The following is an 18,139-nucleotide window of genomic DNA, read 5'->3' as shown; positions in this document are numbered from 1 at the left end:
GTATTAAATCTGTCACTGGCCAGGTCCCCAGCGCAACAATGGCCAGGACAGTGTTGGGCAGATGCTACGTTGGGATCCGCAGGCACCAAAGGTGTCCAATTGGGAATACGTTGCTAGGAAGGAAGTAATATCATCTATGTCAGTAGCTGTGAATTGGCCCTTCTGTTCTTGTCGCATCAGCTTTGCACCGAAAAGCTTTGCGGTCCATGGACTTGTGGCTACAGTTCTTCAAAAAAGGACCCCAAGAAAGGAAAACTGTATCCTGACTGCGCTCAGTTAATGTTTAAATATTAAAGTGAACAGAATACAAAAATTATTCATGAAGTACAAAATACATAAGATAAGTACAAAATGACGAAGAGAGCGGTGTTTCTCGAAAGCTTCTGCTACAGTAAAAGTTTGTTCGTCTTAAAGGTGTGACCGGGCTTGTTACTATTTTGCAGCAACAGACCTAACAGGGCTTAACTCCTGGACTGACAGGCAGAGTTCCCCCGAAGCTGAGTTAGTGTGAGCCAGCTGACAGTTTTCTAGCCTCCGGCTCACATGTTTGGCTCCAAGAGCAAACTCATGGATGCAGTAGCCAAACCGCTCCTTTGCAACTTGAATGCCAGTAGCTCACAAAGCAGAATTTTTGCTCACAAGTCTCCACAGCTCACAGGCATTGGTGACCGAACGTCCCAGTTCTGCGGCTGCACCGGCTCACACCACAATCCGCCTTGGGCCCCCGCGAGAAAGGCGGACGAGAAAAGAACTTAAAAGTGACAAATCCTTACCACTCAACAAGAGGGCGAGCCGTCCGAAGAACATTCTCCAGGTTGCTAAAGCTGCGGGTGGGGAGGGGGGAGAAAATAATCCAAGTTTAAACCGGGCTCTCTCTCCCCTTCCTTCCCGTCCCCGACCGCCGGGTCTCGAACCCGGCCCACTCACCTTCTTCTTCTGCTTCATCACCATCCTGCCGGCCGAGTTCCGCTGGCTGCTGTTGTACACCGAGGTGTAGCCCTGCCCGGTCAGGGGGCAGAAGCGCCTGGTGTGGGCCCGGTCGCCGCACGCCCCGCAGTGGGGGCAGGTGTACCGCCTGAAGATAGGGCACTGGACACGCCCGTCGCCGTCCTTGAGGTTGTGCGAGGCGTAGATGCTCCGCGATTCTCCATTGTGTTTGCAGAAGGAGCAGAGGCGCCCGTCGGGGGCGGCCTCCGGCTCCTGGGGGCCCCCGGGGCTCTCCCCCCGGGGCTCCGGCTTGCCCAGCTCGGCGACCACTCGGGCCAGCTGGAAGTAGTCCCTCCAGATTTCGAAGTGGCGCTCCTCCGGGCCGGGAGGGGACGGGTTCCTGGCCATGTGCAGATTCCTCGGCTCCCGCGCGCAAAAGCAGAAGCAGCCCTCTCCCTGACCGGCCGCCGAGCAGTGCTCCTCTGAGCCGGGCAATGAGCTCCTGGCCATCTGGAGGTTTCTCGGCTCCTGCGCGCAAAAGCAACCCTCTCCCTGACCGCCCCCCGCCCCCCCAGCACTCCGGGGTCCGCCAATTCCAGCCTGGCCTGTTAGGAGGGGCTGGCCACCACCCTCTGCCCTTTGTGGGAAAGCCGCAGGGTCCCATGGCTGGGGGGGGCTCCCTTCAGGTTGCAGATAGATCCAGATGGGGAGCCCCTGTTAAATCTGTCCTGAGCAGTTGGAGAGAGCAAAAGTCCTCCAGTCGCACCTGAAAGACTGGCACAGTCCGGTGGCACGAGCAACCAAGTTTTAGTCAAGGTAGGAGCTTTCCTGTGCGTGCACTCTTCTTCATATACTGGGAAGTGGGCATGCCCACAGAAACGTCTGACCAGAGGCTTTGTTGGTCTTAAAGGCGCCGCTGGTCTCTGACTTTGTTCTCCTGCTTCAGATGAACACAACTGCCCACCTGGATCTAACACAGATTTCTGTTAGCCCTTCGGGTGCGACTGGACTCTCACTCCCTTCTCCACCCCACAACCATTTGTAGTGATTTTTGAAATGTTTAAATGCTATTGCAGCTGTCAAGTTTGGGGAGCCAGTGTGCTGTCGGGATTTGATGTTTGTGGGGGAGGGGAGAAAGTAAGCCTGGCATATCACATCATAACCAAAGCCATGGCTCATGTTTATTATCATAATTATTATTATTTCCTAAAATGCATTTATGTTTGAAAATTGGTTGGTTCGGGGGGGGGGCGACAGAAGGTAGCCTTGCCTAGGGTGCAAAAAACCCTGGAGCCGGCCCTGCCTACATACAACATACCCGAAAGATGGTCGTCCAGCCTCCGCTTGAAAACATCCAGCGAAGGAGCATCCACCCCCTCCCGAGGCAGACTGTTCCACGGCTCAACCACTGTGACAGGAAGTTTTTGCTGATATTTATCTGGTAATGACTCCCTTGTCATTTCCACCCATTAGATCTAGTCTTGCAATCTGGAGCAAGAGAGAATAGATCCGCTCCATCTTCTACCTGACAGCCCTTCAGATATTTGAAGACTGCAATCATGTCCCCTCTAAGCCTTCTCTTTCCCAGGCTAAACAGACCCAACCCTTTCAACCTTTCCTCGTAAGACTTGGATTCCAACCCTCTCACCGTCCTGGTTGCCCTCTTCCGGACACGCTCGAGCTTGTCAACATCCTTCCCAAAATGTGGTGCCCTAAACTGGACACAGGACTCCAGGTGAGGCCTGACCATAGCAGAACAGAGTGGAATGACCACCTCCCGTGATCTGGACACAGACCTCTATTGGTCTCCGAGATCCTGGTAAGCTATTGTTCTAGGGAACAAGCTCAACCAGTTCCTGGTGCTATTTCAGGGGTGAATCAAGCTTGACATAACACCTCCTTGGTAAACCGTCCAGAGACCAGGCACGCCACAGGCACTCAAATGGTAAAGAAGTCCAATAAAGTAATCAAAGCACACCCATATTCTATTTACCCAGCAAAAGCAGCAAGATCAAAGGAAAGGGGAAAACACACAATCCTCTAACACCGGTCCGACTTATTTATTTAATGCATTTATTTACGACATTTATAGTCCCTGGGACTCAAGGTGGATCACACAGCGTGAGTCGATGCAGTCAACAAGATGGGACAAATGGTAAGAAATGTAATACGATTTTGGTGGTAGAATCAACAAGAAGTCTGGAAAACAGAACTGAAATGAAGCTGAAGGGTTAACATGATGCACTAAATGATGCAAAATGACACAACAGGACCCGACCCACAGCAGACTATACAGAGTCGTGAAGACCACGGTCCCTGATCATTTATCCGATTTTGCAATGCCTTTTGTAATAGTGCTGTCCTATTGCCTGTGTAGAAAAGCCCTCCTGAATAATTCAGTTTTGCGTCATTTGTGGAAATCCAGGAGAGGGGGAGCTTTCCTGACCCCCCCCCTCAGGTAGTCCGTTCTACCGGGTGGGAGCCTGTTAAATAGTGGGTTCTATGGATGAACAGACCCCAAGTCGAGTGATCAGTTCTACTTTATTAGTGATTTCAGCAAGAACAAGACAAGACTCCAGAGCTCTGTTAAATAGCATGTCGTTGCCACACCCAAACACACCCCACTCCCAGTGATAGGCTATTTACAGCTGCGGTGGCTCAAGTGGTTAAGACGCTGAACTGCAGGCTGTGGAAGGTCGGTAGTTCAGCAGTTCGAGACCCGAGTGTGCCGCATGACGGAGTGAGCTCCCGTCTCTAGTTCCAGCTCCTGCCAACCTTGCAGTTCGAAAGAAATTGCAAGTAGATAAATAGGTACCACTTCGGTGGGAAGGTCACAGCGTTCCATGCGCCTTGGTGTTTAGTCATGCCGGTCGCATGACCACGGAAACGTCTTCGGACAGCGCTGGCTCTTCAGCTTTGAAACGGAGATGAGCACCGCAACCCTAGAGTCGGACTCGACTGGCTTTCAAGCAAGGGAACCTTCACCTTTACCTTTTACTACTTGATTGGTTACTTCCAGAGTCCTGGTAGGCTATTGTTCTTGTGCTCCAAGCTCAGCCCGTCTTTGGTGTGACATAACGATTCAGTCCCAATACACAACAGAGTCACACCGGAGAAGGGGCAGGTGTATGGGCAGTTGCCGGTTTTGCCCATTTGCAGGGGGCCACCCGCAGAAGGCCCTGCCCCAATGAGCCAAGCTGTCATGGCGGAGCACGAGGAAGAGGTGGCCCTGCACATATGAGGTGTCCCTGCACATATGCCATGGAAAGGCTTTGTATGTAACAGCCAGTACTTTAAACGGAGCCTGGTAACTATCCCTAGCAATGGTTAAAGTCAGGAGAGGTACTTATTGTAATGCAAAATAGCCTCCATTTCTTTTGTCTGCTTGCAGTTCACTTGACCAAACTTTGTCAAAGAGGATTCTGGGTCTGTGAAGGCCTGGAATGTGCTATCTAACTATGCTGCAGTAAATCTTAAGGTCCTAGAGGCGCCTGCAAGTCTCTTGGTGCCTCTTAGTTCCCTTTAAGACCTGTATGACCCTGATAACGGGAGAATTATGACTTTCACTCCCATGGCAGTACCAGCTGCAAACCCTTAGCAGTGTGGCCTTGGTGGTCATTAATTCATTAGCAACATTCCAACTGGTTGCACCTGTGATGGGAGGAGGGAGTTGGGTTATCTTCTAGAAATAACTTTCGATTCCCCAGAACTGAACAACAAGTATTATGGGATATCCTTTGTTACCCTGGTTACCAGTAGCTGTGACATCACTTTGGTGGGTTTGTGAATGGCTACCCAGCCGGAGCCCCTCGTGACCCCCCTTTTCTATAAGAACCTGTGTTCTTAGTAACCAGTGTGGATTCTTGGGGTATTTTGGCTAAGTCTGGTCAATACTCCAAGCAACCCGCCATAATGCCTTGAATACTTGGACTCACCATCTGGAGGGAAGATGCTGAGTGAATGCTTTGGGTCTATGGACTATTTGCCTCTTTGAAACTTATGACGGGTAAAACCTGTTTGCTTGCTGCTTGTAAGTATAGCTAGGCTGGTTATGCTTAGATTTGTTATTTTTGTTCTGCACTACCTTTGTCTCGTGTTTTATTAACTTTGCACAATTTATTTAAATAAAGAAACTATATTTTTACCTTGCCTGAGTTACTGAGCCTCAAGAGTTTTCAAAGCCTTAATCCTGTGTCTCAGACTGCTTGGTCTGGCTAACTACCAACTGTGTTTGTGTTCTGTGCAAGCTGTGGTGTGGAGACAGCATAGCTTGTCCTTGTGAATGGTGTTCTGTGTTTAGCCTGGAGATTTCCGTTACTTTGCTCCAGGGCTAAGGGAGAACCCCAATAGTAACGTGGTGGCAGTTACCTTTTAAGGAATATCTGTGCTTTGTGTCCCTTGCAATAGCAGCCTTGGGTTCTGGAAGGGACCCCTGGTCGCTACATGGTGGCGCTGGCGTGATGCGAACTTGAAACTCTTGTTGCTTAAAACTCAAACCTTTGAAATTGTGCAAACTTGTGGAGACTAAGGCTGTGTGTGAGTTTTGTTATTTTTGAGAGCAGTTAGGCTCCTTTTGTACAAGCATGGCTGAAGGCAGAGACATGCCGCTTTTGCATCATAAAGATGAAGACACCCTTGTTACTGTGGACCGGACAGGGGAACGTTTGGAACCACACCCTGAACTTGCTAGGGTGGTGCGTTCGCGAGTCCCAGTGCTTGAACCAGACGTGGAGAGCTTGCCAGACTTCCAGGGCGGAAGAAGCAGAGGATGTGTCCAGCTTGCCCGAGAGGAGGAAGCTCGCAGATACTCCCCACGTCCAGAGGAAGAGCAGTTTGAATTGCTTGATTGGCAGGATCATCAAGGCATGCCCAGAAGGAGACGCCACAACGCGGCTCGGGTAGCAGATGCCTGCGACTTTGCAGACCGTGGCGATGAGGAACGTGCTGCCCAAGAGGAGGAAGAAGGCAGACGTTTGAGGCACCAAGAGGAGGAAGACTGGCAAGATCATCGGGACCGGTATTGGCCGAGGCACCGCAGAGCAGCCCAGAGGGAAGACGCCTGCAGCTTCAAAGGCTGTGCCGATGAGGAATGTGCTGCCGAGGAAGAATGTGAGGGTGGTCTGGACGCTTACATCAGACACCGGGAACAGCTTGCAGCTGAGAACTGGGAGCGATACCGGCAGAAGGAGAAAGAAAGACGAATGGCTGAAGAGCATACCAGGAGCCGGGACAGAGCTGAGGTGAGACGTGGGCTTTGCAAGGAAGAGCCGGTTTATTCTCCTAGCCCGCAGCCACAAGATGCTTCTTGGGATACAGCCCCCCCTTTCCCTTCACGCAGACAGACAGCTCCATGGAATTTCGACAGAAAAATGTTTCCTATTTATAAATCAGGGCAGGATTTGATTGCTTTCTTCTCCCTCTTTGAGCAAACTTGCCGGGATTTATCTGTGCCCCCCCAGTATTATATGCTGATCCTGAGGTCGCAGTGTCGGGACGAGCTTATGGATTTGCTTGGGACTCTGCCTGCTGCTGAAGCCCATAGGTATCAGAAATTTAAGGACTTGGCTCTACAGAGATTTGCTTTATCTTCAGAAACCTACCGCAGAGATTTTAGACGCACAAACCGAGCTCTAGGGCAAACGAGCTTCCATGTGGGAGGAAGAAACTCCAGCTGCCCCTTTGCAACAGTCTGTGCCTGTGTCTAGAGATGTTGCCTCTGCAGCTAGAGAGACAGAGCGACGTGCTTCTATTGCTTTCATCGATCCTACAAAGATCCAGTGGTCCAACATGGAGTTTTCTCATGAGGTCCGTATGAATCGTGTTACTATTCTTGGATATGCAGATGTCGTGAATAAGGTTTCACCTGTTGCCTGCTCCTTGGTGAAACCTGAACCAACCTTGTCTAGAGAGACTCTTGTGTCTACATCTGTCTTGGAACCTGCTGGAAGAGACATTGTAACAGTGTCCTCTGAAGACCCAAGTTGTCAAGGTGATGTGACTGTAGGGTTGCCTGACCGTGACTGTTTTGAGGAGTTGAGAAAACATGATGTACCTTATCAAGCTTTGTTAACTGGCTGTCCAACTAAGTCCCTTTTGTTCCAGGATGGAGGGGATGGTTCTGAAACTGTGTTACCAGAAGTTCAGAGCAGCCTGGTAAAGGGTACTGCTATACAATCTGTTGAGGCTAGCTCATCAGAAACAGTCTCTGAGAAGGAAAATGGTTTGTCATCTACTGCTAATTTTCACCAACTAATCTGTCATGTATCCGAATTTGAGTTACCTGTAGTTCAGTCTAGCCCAGTAGATGGTACTGTTGTACAATCTGTTGATTCTAACTTGCTGAAACCTGTTCCTGTGCTAGAAAAGGGGAGAGGTGTGTTTGCAAGTATGCTCAGTTTCTCTGACCCTACTCAGTTTAAGTGCGATCAGCAAATCGATCCTACTCTAGTCCCGTGTTTTCAGTCTGCTGATGGTGATCCTTGTAGTTCTAAGAACATGCGTGGTAGGTTTGTAATGGACAATGGCCTACTGTATAGAATTGGTCATAAGAAAACTAGAGGGGTTAAACAGCTTGTTATTCCTGAATTTTACAGGGATCCAATTTTGATGTTATGCCAGGGTATGTTAATGGTTGGGCCTAGAGAGAAGACGAAGATCTTTCAAAAAATAAGTCAGAATTTTTACTGGCCCGGGATGAAGAGTGATTTAATGGAGAAAGCTAATCTCACTGTGCAGGAGATGATGCGTGAACATATTGTTGATCTAATGTCCCTGTTCAATTTTTCACCTCATGTGATGACTCATGGCAGATTTTTGAACATGCTCTTGAGCATGCTAAGACAGCAATGGGAAGGTGTGTCTGAGTTAACACCTGTGTCTGTGGCAGAGAGCTTCCAAAACCTGAGTAAGTCCCTAGCAGAGGTTTGGAAGCTAGCTAAGGAAAACCTTGCTGCTGCTCAGAAATCTCAGAAGCGTTTCTATGACAGGAAAGCTGTCTTTTTTGAACTTGCCCCAGGTGATAAAGTGTTGGAGTTGAGGCCTTTAGTTTCCTACCTAGTGGCATGTGCAACTGTGCACCCTAGCCTTAAGCTTTGTCACATCAACTCTCTGAAAGAATGGTCTCGATGTCTATCTACTTTGGTTACTTTGCAAACGAAAAGTGTTGTGCCTAGACACCTTGTTGATCGGCTTGTTAAATGTTGTTGGAAGGGAGGTGCTGGTAGCATCCTCTTGGACCCTACCCTGACCTCTGGTCAGACAGAACGCCTCCACACGGGGTTGCGGGATTTTGAGAGGTTGTCTACCAGTACACCTGGAAGAACTCACTTGTTTGCTCATACCATCCATGATGAGAATGGTCTTGTTTACATGACTCATTTATGCCAAGTTTTGTCTAGAATTGCTGAAACTGGTCTGAACATGAAAGTGCAAAAGTGCCTGTTTGGTTTAACTGAAGTGAAAGACCTTGGCTACAGAAAAGGCCATAGCTCTGGTAAACCTTTGGATGCTAAAGTTAAAAGTATCCTAGCTTTTTGCCCACATTTTGCAGCCCTTGTAACACTCCTTGCCGATCCGTGTAAAAAGAGTAACCCTGTAAAAGTAATTTGGACCGAGCAGTGTCAGAATGCTTTTGATTCCTTGAAGAAGGGCTTGCTGCATTTTTCTGTTGTGCTTGCCTCTGACCCTGATCAGCCCTATGCTATGCAACCTGATTGTCAGTCTAAGGTGGGCGCAGTTCTATGTCAACTAGGCCTAGGGGGAGAATCACATCCTGTTGAGTTGCTGAGGAAGAGGTTTCTGCCCAAAGAGAAAGGCTTGTCATCTAACGAATGCTTTGCTATTGTATGGGCCTTGAATACACTTGGACCATACTTGTGGGGAGTAAGATTCACCCTGCAAACTGACCATTCACCTTTGTGTTGGCTTGACGGAGTACTGGATGCCAACCAGATCCCACTGATGTGGAAGTTACCACCTAAAGTGTTCTAACATGATTTTTGCCTTCTGTAACCTGCAAATGTCCTCAGGTTGCTTGTAAATAGTTTTGCTTTCTGTAACCTGCCAATGTATTCAGGTTGTTTGTATCTAACTTGTGTTGCATGTTTTGTAATGCTGTAACTTTGCAATTAAGTGCCTGAAGTGTGAAATGAACAACTTCATGAAGTGTTTTTCTTGTAATCATCACTGCTTTGCTTTGTTTAGACACCTTTTAGTTTTGAAATTTTTAAAATGCTGCTATATTCTATGTACTACCTCTTTGTCTCGTGGTACCCATTTGAACCTTTTTGTGTTTTAAGTGTTTTAGGAATATTGTGCTCTAGATGCTTAGGGTATGTGTGGCTTTGCTATTTTGCTTTTAGTTAGTTGGAGCTGAAATTTGAGGTGAACCCCGAAATTTCATCTTTAAGGGGGAAGGTGTCATGCAAAATAGCCCCCATTTCTTTTGTCTGCTTGCAGTTCACTTGACCAAACTTTGTCAAAGAGGATTCTGGGTCTGTGAAGGCCTGGAATGTCCTATCTAATTATGCTGCAGTAAATTTTAAGGTCTCAGAGGCGCCTGCTAGTCTCTTGGTGCCTCTTAGTTTCCTTTAAGACCTGTATGACCCTGATAACGGGAGAATTATGACTTTCACTCCCATGGCAGTACCAGCTGCAAACCCTTAGCAGTGTGGCCTTGGTGGTCATTAATTCATTAGCAGCATTCCAACTGTTTGTATGGACTATTTGCCTCTTTGAAACTTATGACGGGTAAAACCTGTTTGCTTGCTGCTTGTAAGTATAGCTAGGCTGGTTATGCTTAGATTTGTTATTTTTGTTCTGCACTACCTTTGTCTCGTGTTTTATTAACTTTGCACAATTTATTTAAATAAAGAAACTATATTTTTATCTTGTCTGGGTTACTTGGCCTCAAGAGTTTCAAAGCCTAAATCCCTTGTCTCAGACTGCTTGGTCTGGCTAACTACCAACTGTGTTTGTGTTCTGTTCAAGCTGTGGTGTGGAGACAGCATAGCTTGTTCTTGTGAATGGTGTTCTGTGTTTAGCCTGGAGATTTCCGTTACTTTGCTCCATGGCTAGGGGAGAACCCCAATAGTAACGTGGTGGCAGATACCTCTTAGTGAATTTCTGTGCTTTGTGTCCCTTGCAATAGCAGCCTTGGGTTCTGGAAAGGACCCCTGGTTGCTACACTTATTTCTTGGAATCCTAGTGTTCAGAAATCATCCATTACTTTGGTTGTCCAGGTTATGGACACCCCACCCCACCTGGTTCCACCACATGTGCTCAAGGGGGCCTCCATGGCTTCATGTTCATGTCCAGGTAGTTCCAGGTCCCCGAGAGATCAAGTTTGCCCCTACTAGGGCCAGGGCATTTTTGGTGGCGGCTCCTACCTGGTGGAACGAGCTCCCAGATGAGATCCGGGCCCTGCGGCACCTTATGCAGTTCCGCAGGGCCTGAAAGACGGACCTCTTCCGCCAGACGTTTGAGTAGGAGCCGCCGCCGCCACTATCCTACCAACGAGGTAGTGTGCCATCAGCAGCCCTGTTAAAGGGGGACTGGCCCGGCCTGGTAGAACAGCGTAGCAGGAGGCCGCGTTGCCGAGAGAGCTGGCCATCAAATTTAGGTGGTTGTCCCATCTTGGAAGATTAAATATAGGCTCAGCACCATATGATAGGATGGTTTTATTGTATTTTAAATATGTATTTTATTATATGCTTTATTGTATTTTACTCTGGATTTGCCATATGTAAGCCGCCCTGAGCCGTTGGGAGGGCAGGGTATAAATCAATCAATCAATCAATCAATCGATAAAATCAATGGCAAGGCCTCAAGTCAACAGCAACATGGGGGATCCAGAAGTGCTTTGGAAGCTGGTGTCACCGAGACTATCCATGAATGGAGGTAACCTTTTAAATAAGGCAAATGGCCAAGCACTACCGAGCTTTGCATATAATGTTTACACCCCAGGACAGTACTGGGTGTGATTTACGGCAGTCTCAGTTCCCACAGGGTGAAAATGAAGAACAGCACACTTGGGCCTTGGCCCTACACGAAGTAAGTTGCATTTCCATAGTAGTGGGAAGACTCCCTTCAGGTTGAAAACTGCTGTCCTGGTTGGGTCATGGACGGGGTGTGAAGACCATCTCCAACACGAGAGAACAGCAAGAGTCCAGTAGCACCTTAAAGACTAACGAAACACGTGGCTGTGTATGAACTTTCGTCACTGCTCACTTCTTCAGATTCGTGAGCAGTGATCCACAAAAGCTCATCCCCTGCCACATATTTTATTAGTCTTTAAGGTGCTACCGGACTCTTGCTCTCTTCTACAGCTAAAGTAAAGGTCAAGGTTTTCCTTGCTCGAAAGCTAGTTGAATCCGACTCTAGGGGGCAGTGCTCATCTCCGTTTCCAAGCCAAAGAGCCAGCGCTGTCCGAAGACTTCTCCGTGGTCATGTGGCTGGCATGCCTAAATGGGGAGGTGCACGGAACGATGTTTCCTTCCCACCGAAGCGGTACCTATTTATCTTCTTGCAGTTTCTCGCTTTCGAACTGCTAGGTTGGCAGGAGCTGGGGCCAGAGACGGGAGCTCACTCTGTCACGCGGCACACTCGGGTCTTGAACTGCCGAACTACAGACCTTCCGGTCTGCAGCTCGGCGTCTTAACCTCTGAGCCACCGTGCCCCTGCTTTCTACTGCTACAGACAGACTAACCTAGCGACCCACCTTGATCTCTACCCAATGCTAGAGGCAGTTTCAGTAGGAGAAAGTTATAGTTAAAGTTATAGTTAAAGACTTTTCTGGGAAATCTGTCCCGCGTTCTTTTCCGTATGTGTGTCTACAACGTGAGGTATGTCCAGCTATGACGATAGACCCCTGTGTCATGTGACATGGGAACCAGAGTTGCCAACATTCAGGTGGGCCCTGGAGATTTTCCTGGAACTACAACCGGTTTCCAGATGACGGAGATCAGTTCCCCTGGAGACAATGGCTGACTTGGAGGGTGGACTCTATATGGCATTGTACCCCATCGAAGTCCTATTCCTCCTCAGGGTCTCCCCCTCAAGTATCCAGAAATCTCCCCACCCAAAGATTGCTTGGGGGTGCTGCACTCTTCTTTCGGCCTTCAGCCCCTCTGGCGTGTCTTCCTCCGCCTCGTCCATTCCAAAGAAAAGAGAACTTTGGAGAAGCAGGGCGTTCTGCGTGAGGTCGTGCATTTTATGATGTCATGTATGCGAGAGGAGGTGGTGAAAGCAGTGCTGGAAGTCATGAGGGATGGGAGATTATGGCTCCAGGTGTTCCTCCCGGTTCTGATTTTGGCCATTTCCCAGCACAGGTCTACTGCGCAAGACAACTGCGAGTAAGTGGCCACAGAAGTTCAGGCCCAAAGACTAACACACGGATGCATGAAGTTGCCTTATACGGAACTAGACCCTGGGTCCATCAAGGTCAGTAGGGTCTACCGAGACTGGAAATGGCTCTCCAGGGTCTCAGGCAGAGAGGTCTTTCCCATCACCTACTCCCTACTTCTTTCAACTTGAGATGCCGGGGGATTGAACCTGGGACCTTCTGTATGGCTCTTCCACTGAGCCACAGCCCCTCTTTGCAGCTCTCCAGGGTCTCAGGCGGAGGTCTTTCCCATTACCTACTCCCTACTTCTTTCAACTGGAGATGCCGGGGGATTGAACCTGGGACCTCCTGCGTGCCAAGCAGAGGCTCTGCCACTGAGCCACAGCCCTCTTTACAGCTCTCCAGGGTCTCAGGCAGAGGTCTTTCCCATCACCTCCTGCCTGGTCCTTTTTAACTGGAGATGCCGTGGATTGAACCTGGGACCTTTTGTGTGCCAAGCAGAGGCTCTGCCACTGAGCCACAGCCCCTCTTCACAGCTCTCCAGGGTCTCAGGCAGAGGTCTTTCCCATCCCCTCCTGCCTGGTCCTTTTTAACTGGAGATGCCGGGGATTGAACCTGGGACCTTATGCATGCCAGGCAGAGGCTCTGCCACTGAGCCATGGCCCCTCTTTACAGCTCTCAGGTGGAGGTCTTTCCCATCCCCTCCTGCCTGGTCCTTTTAGCTGGAGATGCCGGTGATTGAACCTGGGACCTTCTGCATGCCAAGCAGAGGCATTTCCACTGAGCCACAGCCCCTCTTTACAGCTCTCCAGGGTCTCAGGCAGAGGTCTTTCCCATCACCTCCTGCCTGGTCCTTTTTAACTGGAGAGGCCGGTGATTGAACCTGGGACCTTCGGCATGCCAGGCAGAGGCTCTACCACTGAGCCACGGCCACTCTCCTCACTTACTAGCCCGGCGTTGCTGGTTAGGGTTGCCAGGTCTCCCCATATAGCAGGAGACATGCCACCCGCTCCTGTTGCCTGATGCCACTCTGCTAAGTGGCAGAAGGAAACTCCCTCCTGAAATGGGGGCGGGCCATCAACATCCCCAGCACAATGACTTCACTTCTGGTGCAACCTGGAAGTGACATCATCACTTATTTATTTATTTATTAGATTTATACCCCGCCCTCCCCGAAGGCTCAGGGCGGTTAACAAGACGGCATGAGTGCCAACATTAAAACAAATAAAAACAAGATAAAACAATATAATACAATCCAATAAAATGTTGGTGAAGATGGAATAGTGGTGGCAGCGGCTCCTACTCAGAAGCCTGGTGGAAGAGCTCTGTTTTACAGGCCCTGCGGAACTGCGAAAGGTCCCGCAGGGCCCGGATCTCCTCCGGGAGCTCATTTCACCAGGTAGGAGGTGTATAGGATAACCCACCCATGCCTGTCCAGGGGTGAGAGGGAACCCTGTACCTTTTGCAGTACATTAAACAACAACCCACAGAGGTAGGCTACCCTCTCTGGATTCAGAACAATATGCCACCAGAACCTCTACAATAATCCCCCTCCCAACCTGAGATTAGAGGTTGAAAATCTCAGTTGGCATCTAGGCCTTAACACATTAGCACTTCATTCCCAGAGAGGCACACTGAATGCTCTATGGTAGCTTGTGGTCACTTAGGCACAGGAAACAGACTTGGAATCCCAGTTACAACATCAAAGACAGGTTAGAAATAAGAATAATTTTTTATTCAGTCCAGAGCATTGCAAGTAAACTATGAAAGATTTCAAAACAAGAAAGGCTAGGGCTGTTTGCCTTAACTACACAGTAAAAGATACATATTTACCAAGTTGAGAAATATCCAAACAGTCCAAAAGATTTTGAAGGCAAAATCCATTTTTGCCCAACCATGTGGTCCAATTCACGAAGCCAGTCCTTTGTCTCTTCAAAGGACAGCATTTCCAGGTGCAATAAACAAGCACAGAGCAGGAACAGAACAGAGAGAGAGTCTCTCCCATAGAGAATGACCAGTTATAGGCCAATTCCAGTCACAAATTAGCCCTGGCCAGGAGCCAATTGTGAGTGGGAATGGGGTGTGTCCATTGTTGGTTGCCATAGCTGCAACACAGGAATGGCTAGGAGTCTGGAGGCCCCTCCTGCAGTCAGGTGACCCCAAACTCCAGCTACCTCATCGGCTACGTGACTTCTTGCATGTGAGGCAGAGGCAAGAGACATCAGGTCTGCCTCTTCCACTTAGAGATGGGAAAGAATGTGTGGTTATATGGCATGGTTATAAAGTTTCCCGGGCCAAATGGTCAGCCATTTGGCTTGGACAGGAAATGAGACACAGCATGTTAACAAAAGACGTAACAGGAGAAGGCAGGAGGCTTTTAGAAATCAACATTTCTATACAGGAGCCACCACCGAAAAAGCCCTGGCCCTGGTAGCAGCAAATTTGATGTCCCTGGGGCCTGGAATTACCAGTAGGTGTTGACTCCCCGACCGTAGTGCCCTTGGGGGAATATATGGGGAAAGGCGGTCCCTTAGGTAAGCCTAACCCTGGCCGTACTTCAGGTGGCGCTCTAGCATTTGTCTAAAGCTCTATGGTTAAAATATAAAATTGTGGTTACATGCTACAGCATCACCCCTATGTGGGGATGACACCCCTTCTGAGTCATACTGGAAACGACATAATTGCGCTGGGGACACTGACTGCTCCCCTAACCCTAATTCTTCACCTTCCCCATCTCCCGCCCCTCTCCAGGCCATTTCTGGCACCCCTGCTTCTGGCTCCAGAGGAAGTTCTTGACGTAGACGTTTCCGTGGAGTCTGTTGGGCTTCTCAGTGGCTTTGCGTGTTTTATTTGCTTTGAACCACTTGTGCGATCTAGAAAGGGGAAAGTGGCGGGAGGTTGTCCCCTTCTGCATTTTGGGTTTCAGTTTCCTTTAACCACCCCATGCTAAATTTATTTATTTAATTTATTTATAAATTCGGTTTATAGCCCTCCCTCCCCGCAATGCAGGCTCAGGGCGGCTCACGATCAGGCACAAGCCTCACATAAAACATAATTAAAACATTTAAGATCAATCAACACATTTCAACATTATTGCGTGCTCCCGGTGTTCCAATTAAGTTACCATAGAGATGGCGTATTAATACGGCTATATCCACTCAGTGCCATCTGTTCCGCTTCGCGCTATTGGTCTTTCTTCCAGGGCCTGAGGATGATGGTGCAGTAGACCACTGACAATAATCTGTCTCTCTTCTTGCAGTGGGGTTTGTGGAAGACGCCCGCTGGCCCCCAGCCATGGTGGTTTGGCACGGGTCATCGGAGGCACCGACGCTCTCCCGGGAACGTGGCCCTGGATGGTCAGTTTCCGCAAAGTCCGCGGGAATCGGTTCTCCCACTTCTGCGGCGGCTCCCTCATCAGCTCTCGCTGGATCATCTCTGCGACCCACTGTTTCCTTAAAAATAAGTGAGCAAAAAGGGAAGCCGTCAACGTCAAGATTGTTGCTGGATCCAGGGCGGCAAGTTACAGCAGGGGAGGTGTTCTGCAGCACAGTCTGTGGGTCGGGCCGTTACCGGGGGGTGGGGAGACCTGAACCGAAATACCACCCTCTGCTTTAAGAAACAGCCCTTCTGGATCAGACCGGCCCATCTAGCCCAGCATCCTGTTTCTCATCGCAGTCCACCAGTTCCTCAGGAGGGCCAACAAACAAGGCCTAGAGGCCAAGGTCTTCTCCTAATGTTGCCACCTAGCACCAAGATCCAGGTGCTTCGTGCCTCTATTAGCCGCCACCGATAGCGGCCGCTGGTGGACGTATCTTACACGAGAAAAGAGCAAGCGTCCAGTAGCACCTTAAAGGCTAATAAAATTTGTGGCAGGCTATGAGCTTTTGTGAGCCACGGCTCACTCCTTCAGTGGCTCACAACAGCTCATCCTCTGCGTGTGATTGAGGCTTGGGGTTCTCCTCCATGGGTGCACGGACTCAGGCTCCACACTTGGGTTCAGCAAGCCAGGTGAAGTTTTTTATTACACCAGTTTGGTGTTGTGATTCAGTTCGTGGACTCTGATCTGGGAGAACCGGGTTTGATTCCCCACTCCCCCACTTGCACCTGCTGGATGGCCTTGGGCAAGCCATAGTTCTTTCAGAGCTGTTCTTGAAAAAAGAGCAGTTTCTTTCAGAGCTCTCTCAGCCCCACCTACTTTCTTATACCAGTTTGGTGTAGTGGTTCAGTGCATGGACAGTAATCTGGGAGAACCAGGTTTGATTCCCCACTCCTCCACTTGCAGCTGCTGGATGACCTTGGGCAAGCCATAGTTTTGTCAGAGCTGTTCCCTCAAGGACAGTTCTGGAAAGAGCTCTCTCAGCCCCACCTACCTCACAGGGCGTCTGTTGTTGTGGGGAGGGGGAGGGAAAGGAGTTTGTAAGCCGCTCTGAGACTCCGAGTGAAGGGTGGGGTACAAATCCAATCTCTTCTATTATCCAAAACAGGACACAAAGTACAAGGGACTAAAATTGGCTAGCGCTCACTAATGCAGTGTCGTAGTCTGAACCCAGAGGCAAGGAGAGTGTCCTGCCAAAAATGATGCCTGTTAAACAAACCCTTCCACCACCACCCTCCCCTGCTTTTACCCTGGTGGGAACATGTTAATGAGCGGAAAGTAGGGTGGCCAGACCTGGAGGTTTTGGGGGCGGAGTCTGAGGAGGGCGGGGTTTGGGGAGGGGAGGGGCTTCAACGGGGCTTAATGCCACAGAGTCCACCTTCCACGGTGGCCATTTTCTTTTCAGGGGAACGGGCCTCTATTGCCTGGAGATCATTTGTAATCCTGGAAGATCTCCAGCCAGCCACCCCCTGGAGGTTGAACTTGTAAGGAAAAACAACCTGTCAGCTATGCTGCCATGGGGGTGGGGAGGTCAGTTGTCTTCTAATTGCCGGTGCATTCCTTCTGTGCTTCTTTGCTGCTGTAACGCTTACCTCTAAGTTCTGCAGGTGGTGATGTTGACGTCTGGGTTTCTCGGGAACCGTGGGAGAGAGTCTGGTTCCCAGCTTCAGCGCTAACGGCCGGAGCCTTTACTCCCACGCGCGGGAGTGTGGCTAATTGGCCAGGGCAGTGGGGGTGTGTGTGCATACGAATACCCATTATCCTATTATGCCCCAGGGGCAGCCGCCATTCTTAACAGTGCCTGTGTTAATGCATCTATAGCTCTTCAATAAAGTATTACCTTTCCTGAAAAGCGTGTACTACGTTGTTGGCTGTGGGTTCTGACATAACCGTGATATAATGATGAAACCTTGTTAGGGAAAAATATATATCTTCTTTCATTTCCTTGGAAGTAAATTGGTCTCAAGTTTTTCTTAAACTGGTCTCAAGTTTTTCTTGACGGTATAGCGCTCCATGGACCGTTCCACTCGAGGTTTCATCAGGTGAGACCTTACACTAGAAAACATACAAAAATACATTAGTTTTTCACCACTTATAGTCTAAATGATCTCTGTTTTGGGTGCAATTAGACTATAAGGGGTGAAAAAATTATGCATTTTTGTATGATTTCTAAGTGTAAGGTCTCATCTGATGAAATGTCAAGTGAAACGGTCTATGGAGCGCTATACCGTCAAGAAAAACCTGAGACCAGTTTAAGAAAAACTTGAGACCAATTTACTTCCAAGAAAATTAAAGAAGATATATTTTCCCTGAACAAGGTTTCGTTATTATATCACTGTTAATTAAGCTTGTCGTTCAGCCATGGGGATCTTAGTGAGTTGTTGCAGGCCATTCCTGCAACAACTTGTACAAGGTCAGTCCTCCCCCTCCCCCTTAGCTCTTCCGGGTTGCAGTTTTACGGCTTAGATGCCCTCTTCCACTCTGCCATAAATGTT

The sequence above is a fragment of the Gekko japonicus genome, unplaced genomic scaffold (assembly GCF_001447785.1).
Source record: "Gekko japonicus isolate JY-2015 unplaced genomic scaffold, Gekko_japonicus_V1.1 scaffold4344, whole genome shotgun sequence".
Taxonomy (NCBI): domain Eukaryota; kingdom Metazoa; phylum Chordata; class Lepidosauria; order Squamata; family Gekkonidae; genus Gekko; species Gekko japonicus.
Note: the sequence above shows the minus strand (reverse complement) of the source record.